Here is a 17,555-nt window from a genome sequence, read left to right as displayed (position 1 = left end):
CATTTTCTTTGTCAAAGTTACTTGTGTTATATACATTTTTTCCATTGGGTTTTACATTGGGGCCCTTATAAACCTTTGCTATGGGGCCTTCAAATACCTAGTTAAGAAGTAATCACTGCCGCAACATTAGGTTCCTTTAGATAGATATAGGATATGAGTTATATTTAATGAATTAACCATGGAACCTATTAGTTATTGTACAATGTCTGAGTAATAACTAGTAGATTGTCTGGTAATAGTCATACTGCCAGAACTATTCATATCACTTTAGAGGACACATATAACATACTGTATATAATTTATATCTCCACCAGGTAAACTCGGAAGAGATGGAGGAAATAGAAGAAGACATCATGCCTGATGCAGACAGGGATCAATCATCAGATAATGGCACAAAAAAGAAGAGATCACGTCTGCAATCAGCGCTACATTATCTGCGGAAAAGATGTCGCCAGCTGCTCTGTTGCTGTATCCCCTAATAACATCTGGGTGACAGTAATAATATTTACAATAATATTTACCATCTTAGTCCCCTAATAACATCTCGGTGGAAGTAATAATATTTACCATCTTAGTCCCCTAATAACATCTAGGTGATAGTAATAATATTTACCATCTTAGTCCACCAATATAATAACATCTGGGTGACAGTAATAATATTTACCATCTTAGTCCCCTAATAACATCTCGGTGGAAGTAATAATATTTACCATCTTAGTCCCCTAATAACATCTCGGTGGAAGTAATAATATTTACCATCTTAGTCCCCTAATAACATCTAGGTGACAGTAATAATATTTACCATCTTAGTCCCCTAATAACATCTGGGTGACAGTAATAATATTTGCCATTTTAGTCCCCTAATAACACCTGGGTGACAGTAATACTATTTTATTAATACTATTTGTCAACTTAGTCCCCTACCGGACATTTCACCTATGCTTTATCCACTAAAGTAAACATATTTTACTAAACATGTTATTTGGTCTTTTCTCTTTTCACTCATTATTGACACATAACAGTAGAGGTTTATAGAGCGCAGTTTTTCTTTCCTATTGTTTATAATATTTATTGCTGAAGGCCGGCATCCTTCTTTATTTTTTTTCAATTACTTTTATTTAAGCATCACATCAAATTACAATAGTCGATCATAGTATAATACAATAAAGGATATATTGGCGTACATATATATTAGGGGTGAGCGGGTTCGGATTTCTGAAATCCGAACCCCCCCGAGCCCCCCCGATCCGAGTCCGATCCGAGTCAGGCTCGACTTTTCCCGCCTGACTCGGATCTGAAATCGAGGCAAAACGTCATCATCCCGCCTTCCGAGTCTCGCGGGTTTTGGATCCTATATAAGGTACCCGCGTCGGCGCCATTTTCTCACTCGGCTGTGGACAGTGAAGAGGGAGGGTGGGAGTTAGGGCTGTGTAGTGTAGTGTAGTGTAGTGTAGTGTAGTGTAGTGCTGCTGTTGTCCACTACTTCAAAGTCCATAGGGGCTGGCTGTGTTGTGCTGTGCTGCTGTTGTTAATAGGGGCTGTGTCCACTACTTCAAAGTCCATAGGGGCTGGCTGGACTGTGTTGTGCAGTCAGTTCTCCATAGGGGCTGTCCACTCCAAAGTCCTGTGCAGTGTCCCAGTCCTAAAGGAGTGCTGTAGTGTTGTCCAGGGGGTGCTCTGTCCATCAGGGGTGCTCCCCCCAAGTGCTAAAAAAATAATATATTTTCTGTGTTTGTGAATTGTGTGCGCAGTAGCCGCACGTGCATCAACAAAGTAGTGCCAAGCGTGCGCCTGTGTCATAAGTAAAGGGCCGGCTGGCTTGACCGTTAAAGGGTGCTGTAACCCCCGAAAGTACACTCCAGTCCAAACCAAAAAAAAATTATTTTCTGTGTTTGTGAATTGTGTGCGCAGTAGCCGCACGTGCATCAACAAAGTAGTGCCAAGCGTGCGCCTGTGTCATAAGTAAAGGGCCGGCTGGCTTGACCGTTAAGGGTGCTGTAACCCCCGAAAGTACACTCCAGTCCAAACCAAAAAAAAAATTATTTTCTGTGTTTGTGAATTGTGTGCGCAGTAGCCGCACGTGCATCAACAAAGTAGTGCCAAGCGTGCGCCTGTGTCATAAGTAAAGGGCCGGCTGGCTTGACCGTTAAGGGTGCTGTAACCCCCGAAAGTACACTCCAGTCCAAACCAAAAAAAAAATTATTTTCTGTGTTTGTGAATTGTGTGCGCAGTAGCCGCACGTGCATCAACAAAGTAGTGCCAAGCGTGCGCCTGTGTCATAAGTAAAGGGCCGGCTGGCTTGACCGTTAAAGGGTGCTGTAACCCCCAAAGTACACTCCAGTCCAAACCAAAAAAAAAATTATTTTCTGTGTTTGTGAATTGTGTGCGCAGTAGCCGCACGTGCATCAACAAAGTAGTGCCAAGCGTGCGCCTGTGTCATAAGTAAAGGGCCAGCTGGCTTGACCGTTAAAGGGTGCTGTAACCCCCGAAAGTACACTCCAGTCCAAACCAAAAAAAAATTATTTTCTGTGTTTGTGAATTGTGTGCGCAGTAGCCGCACGTGCATCAACAAAGTAGTGCCAAGCGTGCGCCTGTGTCATAAGTAAAGGGCCGGCTGGCTTGACCGTTAAAGGGTGCTGTAACCCCCGAAAGTACATTCCAGTCCAAACCAAAAAAAAATTATTTTCTGTGTTTGTGAATTGTGTGCGCAGTAGCTGCACGTGCATCAACAAAGTAGTGCCAAGCGTGCGCCTGTGTCATAAGTAAAGGGCCGGCTGGCTTGACCGTTAAAGGGTGCTGTAACCCCCGAAAGTACACTCCAGTCCAAACCAAAAAAAAATTATTTTCTGTGTTTGTGAATTGTGTGCGCAGTAGCCGCACGTGCATCAACAAAGTAGTGCCAAGCGTGCGCCTGTGTCATAAGTAAAGGGCCGGCTGGCTTGACCGTTAAGGGTGCTGTAACCCCCGAAAGTACACTCCAGTCCAAACCAAAAAAAAAATTATTTTCTGTGTTTGTGAGTTGTGTGCGCAGTAGCCGCACGTGCATCAACAAAGTAGTGCCAAGCGTGCGCCTGTGTCATAAGTAAAGGGCCGGCTGGCTTGACCGTTAAAGGGTGCTGTAACCCCAAAGTACACTCCAGTCCAAACCAAAAAAAAAATTATTTTCTGTGTTTGTGAATTGTGTGCGCAGTAGCCGCACGTGCATCAACAAAGTAGTGCCAAGCGTGCGCCTGTGTCATAAGTAAAGGGCCGGCTGGCTTGACCGTTAAGGGTGCTGTAACCCCCGAAAGAACACTCCAGTCCAAACCAAAAAAAAAATTATTTTCTGTGTTTAGCCGCACGTATATATCAAATCGATATAACATAAATGGAGGACCAAACTTTCTCCGATAAAAATAAAATAGAGAAAGATCAAGAACCACTTCCTCCTAGTGCTGAAGCTGCTGCCACTAGTCATGACATAGATGATAACATGCCATCAACGTCGTCTGCCAAGGCCGATGCCCAATGTCATAGTAGAGGGCACATACAATCCCAAATGGCAAAGTTCAGGAAAATGACCTTGAAAAAGACATTTAAATCAGCTGAAGAGAAACGTAAACTTGCCAATATGCCATTTACGACACGGAGTGGCAAGGAACGGCTAAGGTCGATCCCTAGTATGTTCATGACTAGTGGTTCAGCTTCACATGACGATGGAAGCCCTCCTCCCACTAAAAAAATCAAAAGAGTTAAGCTGGCAAAAGCACAGCGAAGAACTGTGCTTTCTAAGAAGATATCACAAATCCCCAAGGAGAGTCCAAGTGTGGTGGTGGTTGCGATGCCTGACCTTCCCAGCACTGGACGGGAAGAGGTGGCTCTTTCCACCATTTGCACGCCCCCTGCAAGTGCTGAAAGGAGCACCCACAGTCCACTTGCTGATATGCAAATTGAAGATGTCACTGTTGAAGTACAACAGGATGAGGATACTGGTGTAGCTGGCGCTGAGGAGGAAGTTGGCGAGGAGGATTCTGATGGTGATGTGGTTTGTTTAAATCAGGCTCTGGGGGAGACAGTTGTTGTCCGTGGGATGAAAAAGCCCATCACGGTCATGCCTGGGCAGAAGACCAAACATTCCACCTCTTTGGTCTGGCAATATTTCTATCCAAATCCGGACAACAACTGTCTTGCCATATGTACCATATGTAAAGGTGAAATAAGTAGGGGTAGGGACGTCAACCACCTAGGAACATCCTCCCTTATACGGCACCTGCAGCGCGTTCATAAAAAGTTACTGTCAAGTTCAGAAACTTTGGCTAAGACCGTAAGCAGTCCAGGGACACCTAAATCCCGTTGTCCTGTTGTATCCAAGCGCCTGCAAACCACACCGTCAACTCCCTCCTCGTCAATTTCCTCCTTAGTCAGGATCGGAAGTAGTCCTGCAGGCCATGTCACTGGCATGACTGACTCTCCTATCCGGGATTCCTCTGGAGGATCCTGCATTGCTACGCCTCCTGCTGCCGCTGCTGCTGTTGCTGCTGCTGGGAGTCGTTCATCATCCCAGAGAGGAAGTAGGAACACCACTACTTTTACTAAACAATTGACCCTCCAACAGTCCTTAGCGAGGAGGATGAAGTACGACAGCAGTCATCCTGAAGCAAAACGTATAACTGAGGCCTTGACTGCTATGTTGGTGTTAGACGTGCGTCCGGTATCCGCCATTAGTGCAGTGGGATTTAGACAATTGATGGAGGTAGTGTGTCCCCGGTTCCAAATCCCGTCTAGATTCCACTTCACTAGGCAGGCGATACCGAGACTGTACAGAAACGTCAGAAAAAGTGTCCTCAGTGTCCTGAAAAATGCCGTTGTACACAATGTCCACTTAACCACGGACATGTGGACAAGTGGAACAGGGCAGACTAAGGACTATATGACTGTGACAGCCCACTGGGTAGATGTATCACCTTACGCAGCAACAGCAGCAGCGTCACCAGTAGCAGCATCTCAGAAACGCCAGCTCGTTACAAGGCAGGCTACGCTGTGTATCACCGGTTTCAGTAAGAGGCACACCGCCGACAACCTCTTAGAGAAACTGAGGGAAATCATCGCCCAGTGGCTTACCCCACTTAGACTCTCCTGGGGATTTGTGATATCTGACAACGCCACCAATATTGTGCGGGCATTACATCTGGGCAAATTCCAGCACGTCCCATGTTTTGCTCACACAATAAACTTGGTGGTGCAGAATTTTCTGAAAAGCGACAGGGGCGTGTAGGAGATGCTTTGGGTGGCCCGAAAAATTTCTGGTCACTTTCGCCATTCAGCGACTGCGTGCCGAAGACTGGAGCGCCAGCAAACACTCTTGAACCTGCCCCGCCATCACCTGAAGCAAGAGGTTGTGATGCGGTGGAACTCAACCCTCTATATGCTTCAGAGGATGGAGGAGCAGCAAAAGGCCATACAAGCCTATACATCCACCTATGACATAGGCAAAGGAGGGGGTATGCACCTGACTCAAGCGCAGTGGAGAATGATTTCCGTGTTGTGCAAGGTTCTCCAGCCCTTCGAACTTGCCACACGTGAAGTCAGTTCAGACACTGCCTGCTTGAGTCAGGTCATTCCCCTCATCAGGCTTTTGCAGAAGCAGCTGGAGAAAGTGAAGGAGGAGCTAAGACGGAGCGATTCCGCTCGGCATGTGGGACTTGTGGATGAAGCCCTTCATTCGCTTTGCCAGGATTCCAGGGTGGTCAATCTGTTGAAATCAGACCACTACATTTTGGCCACCGTGCTTGATCCTAGGTTTAAAGCCTATGTGGTGTCTCTCTTTCCGGCCGACACAAGCCTGCAGAGGTGCAAAGACCTGCTGGTGAACACACTGTCAGCTGAAGCGGAACGTGACACGTCAACGGCTCCTTCTTCATTTTCTCCCGCAACTGGGGCTGCCAGGAAAAAACTTAGGTATCCTAAGCAACCCGCTGGCGGTGATGCAGGGCAGGCAGGACCAAGTTTGGACATCTTGTCCGGACTGAAGGACCTGGCAACAATTTCTGACATGTCTACTGTCACTGCATATGATACTGTCACCATTGACAGAATGGTGGAGGATTACATCGGTGACAGCATCCAAGTAGGCATGTCAGACAGTCCATACCTGTACTGGCAGGAAAAAGAGGCAATTTGGAGGCCCCTGTACAAGCTGGCTCTATTTTACCTGAGTTGCCCCCCCTCCAGTGTGTACTCCGAAAGAGTGTTTAGTGCAGCCGGGAACCTTGTCAGCGAAAGGCGTAGGAGGTTGCTTCCACAGAATGTGGAGAAGATGATGTTCATCAAAATGAATTATCAGCTCTTCCAGGGAGACCAGCCTCCAGAAGGTACAGAGGGACCTGTGGTGGTGGATTCAAGTGGGGACGAGTTAATACTTTGTGAGGATGAGGATGTACACACTGAAGAGGGTGAGGAATCGGTGGATGAGGAGGATGAGGATGACATCTTGCCTCCGTAGAGCCAGTTTGTGCAGGGACACATTAATTGCCAGCTTGTTTTGTGGGGGCCCAAACGAACCAATCATTTCAGCCACAGTTGTTTGGCAGACCCTGGCGCTGAAATGATTGATTTGTTAAAGTGTGCATGTCCTGTTTATACAACATAAGGGTGGGTGGGAGGGCCCAAGGACAATTCCATCTTGCACTTCTTTTTTTCTTTGCATTATGTACAGTTTGGGGCCCAGTTTTTCTAACTGCCATCCTGTCTGCCACTGCAGTGTCACGTGTTTGTGCCGCCCACTCGTGTCGCTTAGCATAGTCATCCAGCTACCTCGGTGCAACCTTTTGGACATAAAAACACTATTGTGAGGTGTGAGGTGTTCAGAATAGACTGGAAATGAGTGGAAATTAAGGTTATTGAGGTTAATAATAGCATAGGAGCAGAGAAACCAACAAATTCTGTGATTTTAGCTGTTTTTATGCTTTTTTTAAAAAAAATACAGATCCAAAACACAAAACCCAGAACCCAAAACACGGAAGGGTGGTTTTGGCAAAACCAATCCAGATCCAAAACACGAAGAAAGATCCAGATCCAAAACCAAAACACAAAACACGAAAAGTGGCCGGTGCACACCCCTAATATATATGCGTCTGCAATTCCACACAACAAAATACAAAATTACACACTGATACATATAAATAAAGTGGCAGTGCTCCTATACATAGGCGTATATACCGCAGAATAGCTGATATCTTGGAGATATATTCCAGCTAGGACCTAGAAATGAGGAGAGCCAAGAAGAGCCCAAAATTAATAGACAATCTATCAAGTAAAAGCTAGTTCTCTAGTAATATGGGAGGTTCACCCAGTAGAATTCTTGTCTCATACCATTCTGTGTTATGAAGTGAGTGTTTAATTCAACTCTGGAGATCCATTGGTAAGATGGAGATGTAACTCTCCCAAGAATCAAAAAATTTAGCAACTAATCTGTCTTTATTTAAAGTTGTCTCCAACCAATTCATCTGAAAAATGTGGTGGATTTTCTGTTTAAATAATTTTAAGGAGGGCGGGGGCGTCAGAATCCACTCCTGTAGGATGGATTTGCGTGCAGCTGCACTAATTGCTAGTAGCAGTTTTCTGCAGCCTTTAGAGACCCGCTGATTCTCTGGTATAATACCAAAAATAGCCCATTCTGCTGTAAATGGCAGATAATTCACTAAATGATCCATAGAAATTTTTTTAACCAGGATCCAGAAGTGTCGTATTAGAGGGCATGCCCAGAGGCAGTGAAAAAGATCTGCCCTAGGTGCTCGGCAGTGGAGGCACTCATGAGAAGTGGACATTCCTGCCAAGTATTCTCTGTGGGGTGAGTACTAAGCTCTGTGAAATATGTTGGAAAACAATTCCTGGTATTGCATTGAAGGGATTAAGCAACATTAAGAAATTAAGGGCCTGATTCAGACCCACTCACGAGCGGCTGTCCGCTCGCAAGTGGGTCGATGTTATGCACTGAGCATGCGCACGACGGAGAGAGCTCCGTCGTGCGCATGCGCCAGACGCGACGAGCGAAGGAAAGTCCTTCGCTCGTTGTGTCCGATCAAAGGGGGCGTGCTGTCAATGTTGATTGACAGCACGCCCCCTTTGGTGGGCGTGCCGGGGGCGTGCCTCCCTGACGGGGGCGTTCCCACGGGAACGCCTCCCGTCAGAAGCCGGCCCACTGACATCACTAGTGATGTCAGTGGGAGTGATTTTGGCTCTGATAGAGCCAAAATCACGCCGGAGCTTGCGGTTGAAAACCTCAACCGCAGGCTCCGGCTCGCAATTTCGATGGTCTCGATGGTCTCGACCATCGCGGCCATCACAAAGCACCCTCGTATAGCCTGTGGGTGGTGACCCACAGCTATACGAGCGTCCAGGAGGACGCTCCATGAAAATGGAGCCCGGCCCTCATTCAGAGCGTGCGCTCTGCTCAGAGCGTACGGCTCTGAATGAGGGCCTAAGTTTTTAACTAATAAGGGACAATTAAGATCTGGGAAATCCACTAGCCATTGTCGTACTCCTGAATGACTAGTAGAATGGTCCATCAGGGAACATAAAAATATGTAATGTGCAGATATGGCTTTTCTGGCGGCAGGCGGGGAACCCAACAGTTCATCTAGCGTATTCGACCAATCTCCTTCCCAGAATGTCTCAGCAACAGAGGCTGCATAATGTTGTATCTGGAAATAAGCCAGTGGGAAGCGTTGTAGAATTGGAAAGTTTGTTTTGGCCTCATCAAAGCGTAAAAGCTTTCTGGCAGAGAAGTCCTCTACCCCTCTAAGATTTTTAAGTCCCTTTTCCCAAAAAATTGTAAAAGGATGAGCAGCCTCCCAATGCTGGAAAGCCTTATAATCTAGAAATGTCACAAATAGAGACTTGCATTCATTTAGATTCGCTTTACGTCTCGGTCTATGCCATAAGCGATATGTCGACCAGAGTAAAGGGTTATCTTTTATGTCCTGATCTATCTCCGCTTCAAAGCAGTGAAGAAGGGTCGTTAGATTACCGTTTGAAAGGAATTGGGCGTCTAACGCTGTGTTAGTATAAATGTCGCTGTTTGAAATCCAATCTCACAGATGTCTCATTATAGCTGCATGATTGTATATTTGAATCTGGGGAAAGTTAATACCTCAGTTCGATTTATGTTGTTGGAGCTTTATCATTGCTATCCTTGGTCTCTTTCCTTTCCAAATTAATTTGCGGAAAAGACCATTCATTTTTATCAGGTCAGTATTGCCTATCAGTAACATTAGGGATTGCATTAAATACAAAAGACGTGGGAAAGTTGACATCTTAATTAGATTCGCTCTGCCTAGGTAGGAAAGAGTCAAATGATTCCATCCTTCTAATTCACTTGAAATAGCCGATATTGCATCCCCTATGTTTAACCGATATAGTTCTGAGAGATGTTTAGACAGCTTAATGCCCAAATATGTACAGTGGGATTTTGCCCAATTGAGCAGAAGTTCATAGCTCGAAATTGGTCTAATTACCCCTGGTCCTAAGTACATACCTATTCAGGGGCGGATTGGGCCGCCGGGAAACCGGGCTGGTTCCCACTGGGCCAGTCCCCTCAGTGGCTGGCGGCTAGCCAGCACTTGCCCACCCCCCGCTGCCGCAGCTCCGATCGGGCAGAGATATAGTTATGCAGCGCAAGCGCAAACTCGGCTGAGCTGATGAGGGAAAAAAAGGCTGACGGGGGAGCTGCTACACAGCCGCAGCAACTCCTCCCACAAGCCTTTGCGGAGCTTGTCAGTCACCACTGACGGCTCCGCCTCCGTTCAGGCCTTCTGCAGCCCGGCTCCCCATCTCCAAGCAGCAGCCTGCACAGCAGCACAGTGACACCGCGCGACCGAGTCAAGCTGCGGGTAGACAGAGGAGCTGTCTGTACAGTAAGTAAGTGGCGGTGGTGGCTGCACTGGGGGAATGAGGGGGGGCAAGGTTAAGAGAACACTGGGGCTGTTGGGAATGAGCCTGACACACGGGCTGGGGCACACAGGGGCTGTTGAGACACACATGGGCTGGGAGGAATGAGACTGAGATACAGATGGGCTGGGAGGAATGAGACTGAGACACACTGGGGCATGGACACACTGGGGCAGGGACACACTGGGGCAGGGACACACTGGGATGGACACACATACTGGGGCTGACATACACACTGGGGATGGGTGGAATGGGACTGAGACACACACATAGGGGCTGGAGGAAATTAAGCTGACACACTGCGGCTGAGATGCACACTGGGGCTAGGGCACACTGGGGCTAGGGCATACTGGGGCTGAGATGCACACTGGGGCTAGGGCACACTGGGGCTAGGGCATACTGGGGCTGAGACGCAAACTGGGGCTAGGGTACACTGGGGCTAGGGCACACTGGGGCTGAGATGCACACTGGGGCTAGGGCACACTGGGGCTAGGGCACACTGGGGCTGAGACACACACTGGGGCTAGGGCACACTGGGGCTGAAACACACACTGGGGCAAGGGCACACTGGGGCTGAGACGCACACTGGGGCTAGGGCACACTGGGGCTAGGGCACACTGGGGCTGAGACACACACTGGGGCTTGGGCACACTGGGGCTGAAACACACACTGGGGCTAGGGCACACTGGGGCTTAGATGCACACTGGGGCTAGGGCACACTGTGGCTAGGGCACACTGGGGCTGAGACGCATACTGGGGTTAGGGCACACTGCGGCTGAGACACACACTGGGGCTGAGACGCACACTGGGGCTAGGGCACACTGCGGCTGAGATGCACCCTAGGGCTGAGACGCACACTGGGGCTGAGACGCACACTGGGGCTAGGGCACACTGGGGCTGAGACACACACTGGGGCTAGGGCACACTGGGGCTGAGACGCACACTGGGTCTGAGACACACACTGGGGATAGGGCACACTGGGGCTAGGGCACACTGCGGCTAACACGCACACTGGGGCTGAGACGCACACTGGGGCTGAGACGCACACTGGGGCTAGGGCACACTGGGGCTGAGATGCACACTGGGGCTAGGGCACACTGGGGCTGAGATGCACATTGGGGCTAGGGCACACTGGGGCTGAGACGCACATTGGGGCTAGGGCACACTGGGGCTGAGATGCACATTGGGGCTAGGGCACACTGGGGCTGAGACACACACTGGGGCTGGGAGGAATGAGACTGAGACACACTGGGGCTGGGAGACACACTGGGGCTGACACATACACTGGGGCTGGGTGGAATGGGACTGAGACACACACATAGGGGCAGGGGGAAATGAGGCTGACATACACAGGTGCTGGGGAATGGAGTTGAGACACACACTGGCGCTGGGGAATGGGGCTGAGATACACACTGGCGCTGGGGAATGGGGCTGAGATACACACTGGTGCTGGGGAATGGGGCTGAGATACACACTGTAGCTGGGGGGAATGAGGCTGACACACAGTGGGATTGGGGAATGGGGTTGAGACACACTGGGGCTGGGGAAATGAGGCTGAGAGCTACAGGTGGGCCTGGGTATGGGGAGGCGCAGGGGGTCCTGAGAGACATATGGGATCCTGGAGAGAGACATGGAGGCCTGGAGATGGAGTGACACAGAGAGCCTGGAGAACCATATGAGGCCTGAGGATGGAGAGACGTAAAGGGGCCTGGAGTAACACAGGGGCCTGGAAAGACACAAATTGTTTGATCAGGGAAATTCATATTTTGCCCTGCACATTCACTTCTGTTACTATACATTATCTGGTTATGATGATGACATTGGTTAAATTTCTACGTAAACAGGCATCTTCCAGACCATGTGATCTCCTACATGAATAGTGAATACCGGCTGAAGACGCTGTCCAGAGAGGCTCAAATTCGTCAGAGTTTCCCCGTTGCAGAGAAACCACAATATAGGTAAGAAAATAGACTTCCAAACTGACTGGCCTGTACCTAGTTCAGAGGGATGGGGATCCCCAAAAAGAGTGCATCATTCACCAAGATTTCTGTTGCCGACCCTGCTACCCTCAGTGGCTTGCAAAAGCCCCTCCAGGCCCTAAGAGGAGGGAGTATCCTGTCCTCCTCCACAGACCCCGCCCCCTCAACAGACCCGCCACCATAAGGTCTGCTTCCCGAAATTTCCGGGCTGATTTTCCATCCCAATCCGCCCCTGCGTATTGCACAGCCACAGTCACTTATCGGAGGCTGTGCAATACCATCCATCTCTGAATCAGGCCCTTTATGTATACCAGTGTATGCCACACACTTTGAAGGTCATGCTACACAGGCACACAATAAGTCGGTGCATCCAGCCTGGCATGCGACACAAGGTCTGCTCTGCTTTCCCGTTGCTAGAGTAGGGCAGCAGCAGGAAGTTACCGGCCGCAGTGACCGATGGGAGTGGCACATTGTGTTTCCATGGTATCTATGGACGCGCTGATCTCGTTGTGCAGTTTATGGAGCTAGAAAGCGGCTCCTTTACGCACTCATAGTGCTCCCTGTTATGTGCCTGGTATACCCGGAGTGCACATTCCGTGATAGTTTTGCTCTGTTTTCTGTAGTTGTGAGAAAGACTGTGCAATGTATCCAGCAATGGCAGAGTATGGAGCTGGGAAGCATGAGGGGGGTGTACTAAGCAAGGATAACATGGGGGAGATCAGCATAGGAGACATCTACCAACCTGCACAGGAAACATCTGCTGGTGCTGTGCTTACTGACACGTAACAGCAAGGTAAGTGAGACTGGAGACTGCATTGTACTGTATTGTTGGTCCAGTCCCGGTGGTACTACAAGCCCCAGCATGCCCAGCCAGTCAGAAGCTAGTTCAGCAGCTGGAAGGCTAATGCAGTGAATTAAACTTAATGTTTCAGATACTATGAGCTGCTCTCGGGGCCCATAATCTCATGGAGGTGCTGTAATTTGTAGCTCCACCATAAGTGATGACCACTTCTTGAGCATACTCCCTCTCTAATTTTTTACTAAGTGGCAAATGTAACTACACCTCTACTCTCCCACACATTAATACAATTTGGAAACTATCTCATTTACCAACAAACGTACAAATTTGCACTGTGCATTCACCAATAGCAACTAGCAGATTCTGTTTTTTAGGGATGCGGTCAATATCCAGACCGCAAGGATTCTGGCGCTGAGAATGCCGGCATTGGAATCCCGACACTTCTCAGAATCCCAGCGCCGGTATCTCGACTGCCGGAATCCCAAAGGTAAGTAGCGGGGTTGGAGGGAAGGTTACTGTTAGGGTTAAGCACTATGGAGAGGGTTAGGGTTAGGCACTATGGGGAGAGGGTTAGGTGGTTGCGGGGAGGGAGAGGTTAGGTATAGGCACCGGGGAGGAATATTAGGGTAGGGAGAGGGGGAGGGATAGAATACTACTGACAAGTGTTGGTATTCTAACCCTGTCAGGATTCTGACTGCCTGGATCCCGAGCGCCGGCATCCCGTACCCATCCCTATTTTTTATTAGTATTGTACACAATACCCACCAATGCTCATTGCTGGTAGATTGTTATCAAATTCTGCTCTGTGAAACTTTCAAGTTATATTAGTAAATAATTGTGAATTCATAAATAATTTACTTATTTATTTATGTGGTTTAGCATTGTACCAGATTTACTGTACATAATCTTGGGTGAACTTTCTGAGTATATGTACGGTAACTATTGTACAGCAGAGCGAAAACACATTAAGGAGTTTGTTTACTAAACAGCATTTTTCAAAGCCATCAGTTATCTGCATTTGTCAGAATGTTTTGCACATAAGAGTATTGCTGTTTTAAATTCTGGGGCTAAAACACTGATAATTGGTGGCTTTGAAAATCTGCTGTTTAGGAAAAATATACCCATAAGTGTACAGCTCAAATACATTCATGCACATTATTTCAGCTGATGGGATTCCATTCTCACTATGGGGGTCATTCAGACCCGGTCGTTAGCGCCGATGCGCTCAGACCGGGTCGATGGCCCCCCACAGAGCATGCGCACGACGGCGACGGCGCCGTCGTGCACATGCGTGAGACCCGTTACGACCGACAGCGCCGGTCGTAGCGGGTCTCGATCCAAAGGGGGCGAGCTGTCGATGTTGATTGACAGCGAGTCCTGTTTGGAAGACGGGCCGGGTGGGTGGCAGCCCAAACGGAGGCGTTCCCATGGGAACGCCTACCGTTTGGGGGCGGCCCCACTGACATCACTAGTGATGTCAGTGGAGAGCTTCCGGCTCTGACAGAGCCAGAAGCTCTCCGGGGCTTACGACAAGTGAGACCCTACCCTAGGGTCTCGTCGTAAGCCCCGATGGTCGTGATGGTCTCTGACCATCGCGACCATCACCGGAGCGGTCGTTAGAGCTGTGGGTGTTAACTCACAGCCTAACGACCGCAACAGAGGCAGGCGGTCAGGATGCAAGTGGCCGCCCAGTTTCTGAGCGACCACTTGCATCCTCCGACCGCCTCTAAATGAGACCCTATATCTCTGAGATATATAATTATTACATCATATAGTTTTAACCTCTATTTTCCTTTAAAGCGACCAGTCCCGTATGTACAGAAAACGGCGATCACATAAAGGAGTTAGCCCCAGCAAACACCAAGAAGGAGAAGGAATGTGGTCCCAGGTAATTATGTCATCTTTAGTAAGTGAGGAAGAACACTCAGTCTGGGACGCAGCATACACCACCATGACCACCTATTCGCCTATTCATAGGCGCATATATTCCATTCACCTAGACCCAACTGTGGTGAAGGTGTTAGGAGTTTGTTGCACCAGAGGTGCTTCAAGGGAGACGTAGTGCTACTAGTATTACGGAGAGAGGCACTCTGAACTTCCCTAACAACCACTCCGTCCAAGGTCATTATACATCCATCGATAACTTTATTTCATTGGAGCATTGTGTCTCCTTATAAATTAAACTTTCTACCATTTTCATACTCACTTGTCAGTCGTTAATACACCTAGATATTCCTGATTTGCAAAATAGAGACAATTGGTCCTTAGACCTCAGGGCCTGATTCAGAGCCGCTCGTAAGCGGCCGCTCGTTCGTTCCGAGCGATGTTTGCACAACTGCACATGCGTACGGATCGTAATACGCATGCGTGAACCAGTCAGTACGGCCGAAAATCGTTTGTTCGCTAAATAGCGAATGCCTGCTATTTTGAGTGACAGGAGGAGGCGTATGTGGGTGGTAACAGGGGAAGGTGCTTGAAAACGGGGAGTGGAGATCAGAACGCAGGCGTGCTTAAAGGTCAAAACGGGCATTTTAAGGGTGTGCATAATTAATACAGCAGCCTCATTGACCACGTCACTTGGTTATTTTATAGTCAGAACTGCTCGCAAGATTGCGGTAGGAAAAACCAACCATAAGAATAGCGAGCAGTTCATACGCTGGTCGATGTACTCGATTAATCTAATAAATAGCGGACATGACGTAGGATGCGAGCGGCCAGGGGGCGTATTTTTCAAAAAAACGACCGCATGTTTGGTTCGCTCGTTCAGACCTAGAGGAGTGAACAGACCGCAAAGAGCGAGCAGTTCATTTGAATAGCCACCCCTATTTTCTGAACGAGCGAGCGCAAATAGCGTCCGGCTCTGAATCAGACCCTCAGTACGCTCCATATCAAATAGGTGAGCACTTTGTGTAATTTATATCCTTCATGGGATGCAGCATTGCCTTGTAATGTCTTTTCCTGGGGAGTGCTGAGGGGGGTACACCTTCCCGAACTTCTTGGAGGGGCCTGATGAGGCCCCTGGTCAGCTGTTACGGGGAACAGCAAATGCCTTCTTTTGTAGTGCACGGCACATAGTATTTTTTTTACATTTCTTTATGAGGGGATGTGGCCACGCCACCTGTATTTCTGCATGCGTCCGCGCCCCCATCACCTCCTTATTTCCCAGCACTTGTCTGCTCTCTGCGGCTCTGGTTTGTTCTCACTTTCTACACAGTGGGTCTACTTGCTGCCACACTTGTGGTCACATCAAAAAGGGTAGACAGCAGTTGTCTTTGGAGGAGCACTAGTTTGAATTAAAATATAACTTTTATTATTACTTAATAAAATATAAATGTCTACAGCTAAATGTTTAATACATACATAGAAAAACAAATACCTGTGAGTATAATGCTAATAAAAACAGTGATTTAAAGCAAAAAAGTCCCACTGTGTGTTTCTTTCAGCATGTACGAATGAGCATAAAAGCATGTACATATGAGTGAGGGTGGAGAAAGTCATACAAAGCTATTTGTGTCTAATTACTGGCTAGGGTATAGAACACTTAGCTTTTATAGATCTTCTGGGGTGTAGATTCCCCTAATTGACTGGGTGTATAGGCTACTTTGTATCCCATTTTGCATGGAACATTAATTTCCTTTAAGCATAAACCTGACCTATTACTTACAGTCTAACAGTGTTGGACAATAATTATTGTCAGAAGAGATTTTCTTCTACTTGGACTATAAAATTGTGGTTTGCCGTTAACCTGACTATCTGTAGACTACAGGTATGACCTGACCCCTAGCGTTGGCTACCATTCTCCAATAAAGCATTAACGGCCACAATTGGAGCTGGTGCTAGCTGGATATTTGCTGGTCTCTGTGCGTATCCCTTATGGAGATATCCAGGTACTCTCTGGTTTGGGGGTCCTACCGTTTTTACTCTGCAGGTTCTACTTACATGTCCTGGCTGGTTACAATTAAAACATATTCGTGGATTGGATGAAGACACGGGTTGTTGTGAGGTTTGAGCAGGGGGAAAAGGTGGTGGATATGGGTAGGGATATGGAGGCTAAGGGTATTGTGGGGGATATGAAGTTTGTGAGTAGTGTGGGACCTGTGGTTGTGTAGGGTTAGTAAAATAGAGCTGTGTTTGCTGTTGTGTGGGATTAGTGAGGGCATATAACTTCAGGTGTTGGTGTGTGTGTAGATGCAAGTGTTTCTGTTGGCTGTGATGTTACCGTCATTCCTTCCAGAGCTTGAATACTGACAGCCATTAGTTTTTCGCTCTGGGTCTCTCTCTTCTTTGAGATGTTCTTATCATGTTCTATGGCAGATTCTATGAGTGTATCTATTGTGACTCCCCTCCAGCCAGGTTATGAGGTCTGAACCCGAGTCTTTAAGTTTTCCTTAAGACCGTCCATGAGTACCGTGACTATCATTCCCCTGTGGTGAGTGCTATCTTTAATATCTTCTATCCCAGTGTACTGGGTGATAGCCTGCAAAGCCCGGTCGCAATAATCTTCTGCAGATTCACTCTCCTTTCGCTTTTTGGTGAAAATTTTGTTCCAGTTAACTACTACCGGAAAATATATACCCAATTGAGTTACAATGCGGGAAATGTTACCTTAGTTTACTTGGTCCGTTAAGGGAACGTCACCATCCAATACACAATCCGTGATAAATTTTGTCATGTCGGTATTGTGTGGTAGACAGGTCCTTAACACCACACGCCAATCTTTATTAGTTGGCTCATGGGATCGGGGAAATCATTTATGATGGAATTCAGTTCTGCTCTTATCCAAGGACAATGCATTACCACTTCCCTCGTGGGCACTACACCGTTCGCATCTGCATTTCCATTCGGAACAG

General features: G+C 47.9%; 1 pseudogene; it reads left to right on the top strand.

Moving 5' to 3' along the window:
- Window positions 1–17,555, top strand: part of LOC148534869 (dynein axonemal assembly factor 1-like) — a 63,046-nt pseudogene that overhangs the window by 9,255 nt on the left and 36,236 nt on the right.

The sequence above is a fragment of the Taudactylus pleione genome, unplaced genomic scaffold, assembly GCF_031769625.1.
Source record: "Taudactylus pleione unplaced genomic scaffold, aTauple2 ptg000062l, whole genome shotgun sequence".
Classification (NCBI taxonomy): domain Eukaryota; kingdom Metazoa; phylum Chordata; class Amphibia; order Anura; family Myobatrachidae; genus Taudactylus; species Taudactylus pleione.
Note: the sequence above shows the minus strand (reverse complement) of the source record. Positions and strands in the feature narration are given on the sequence as shown.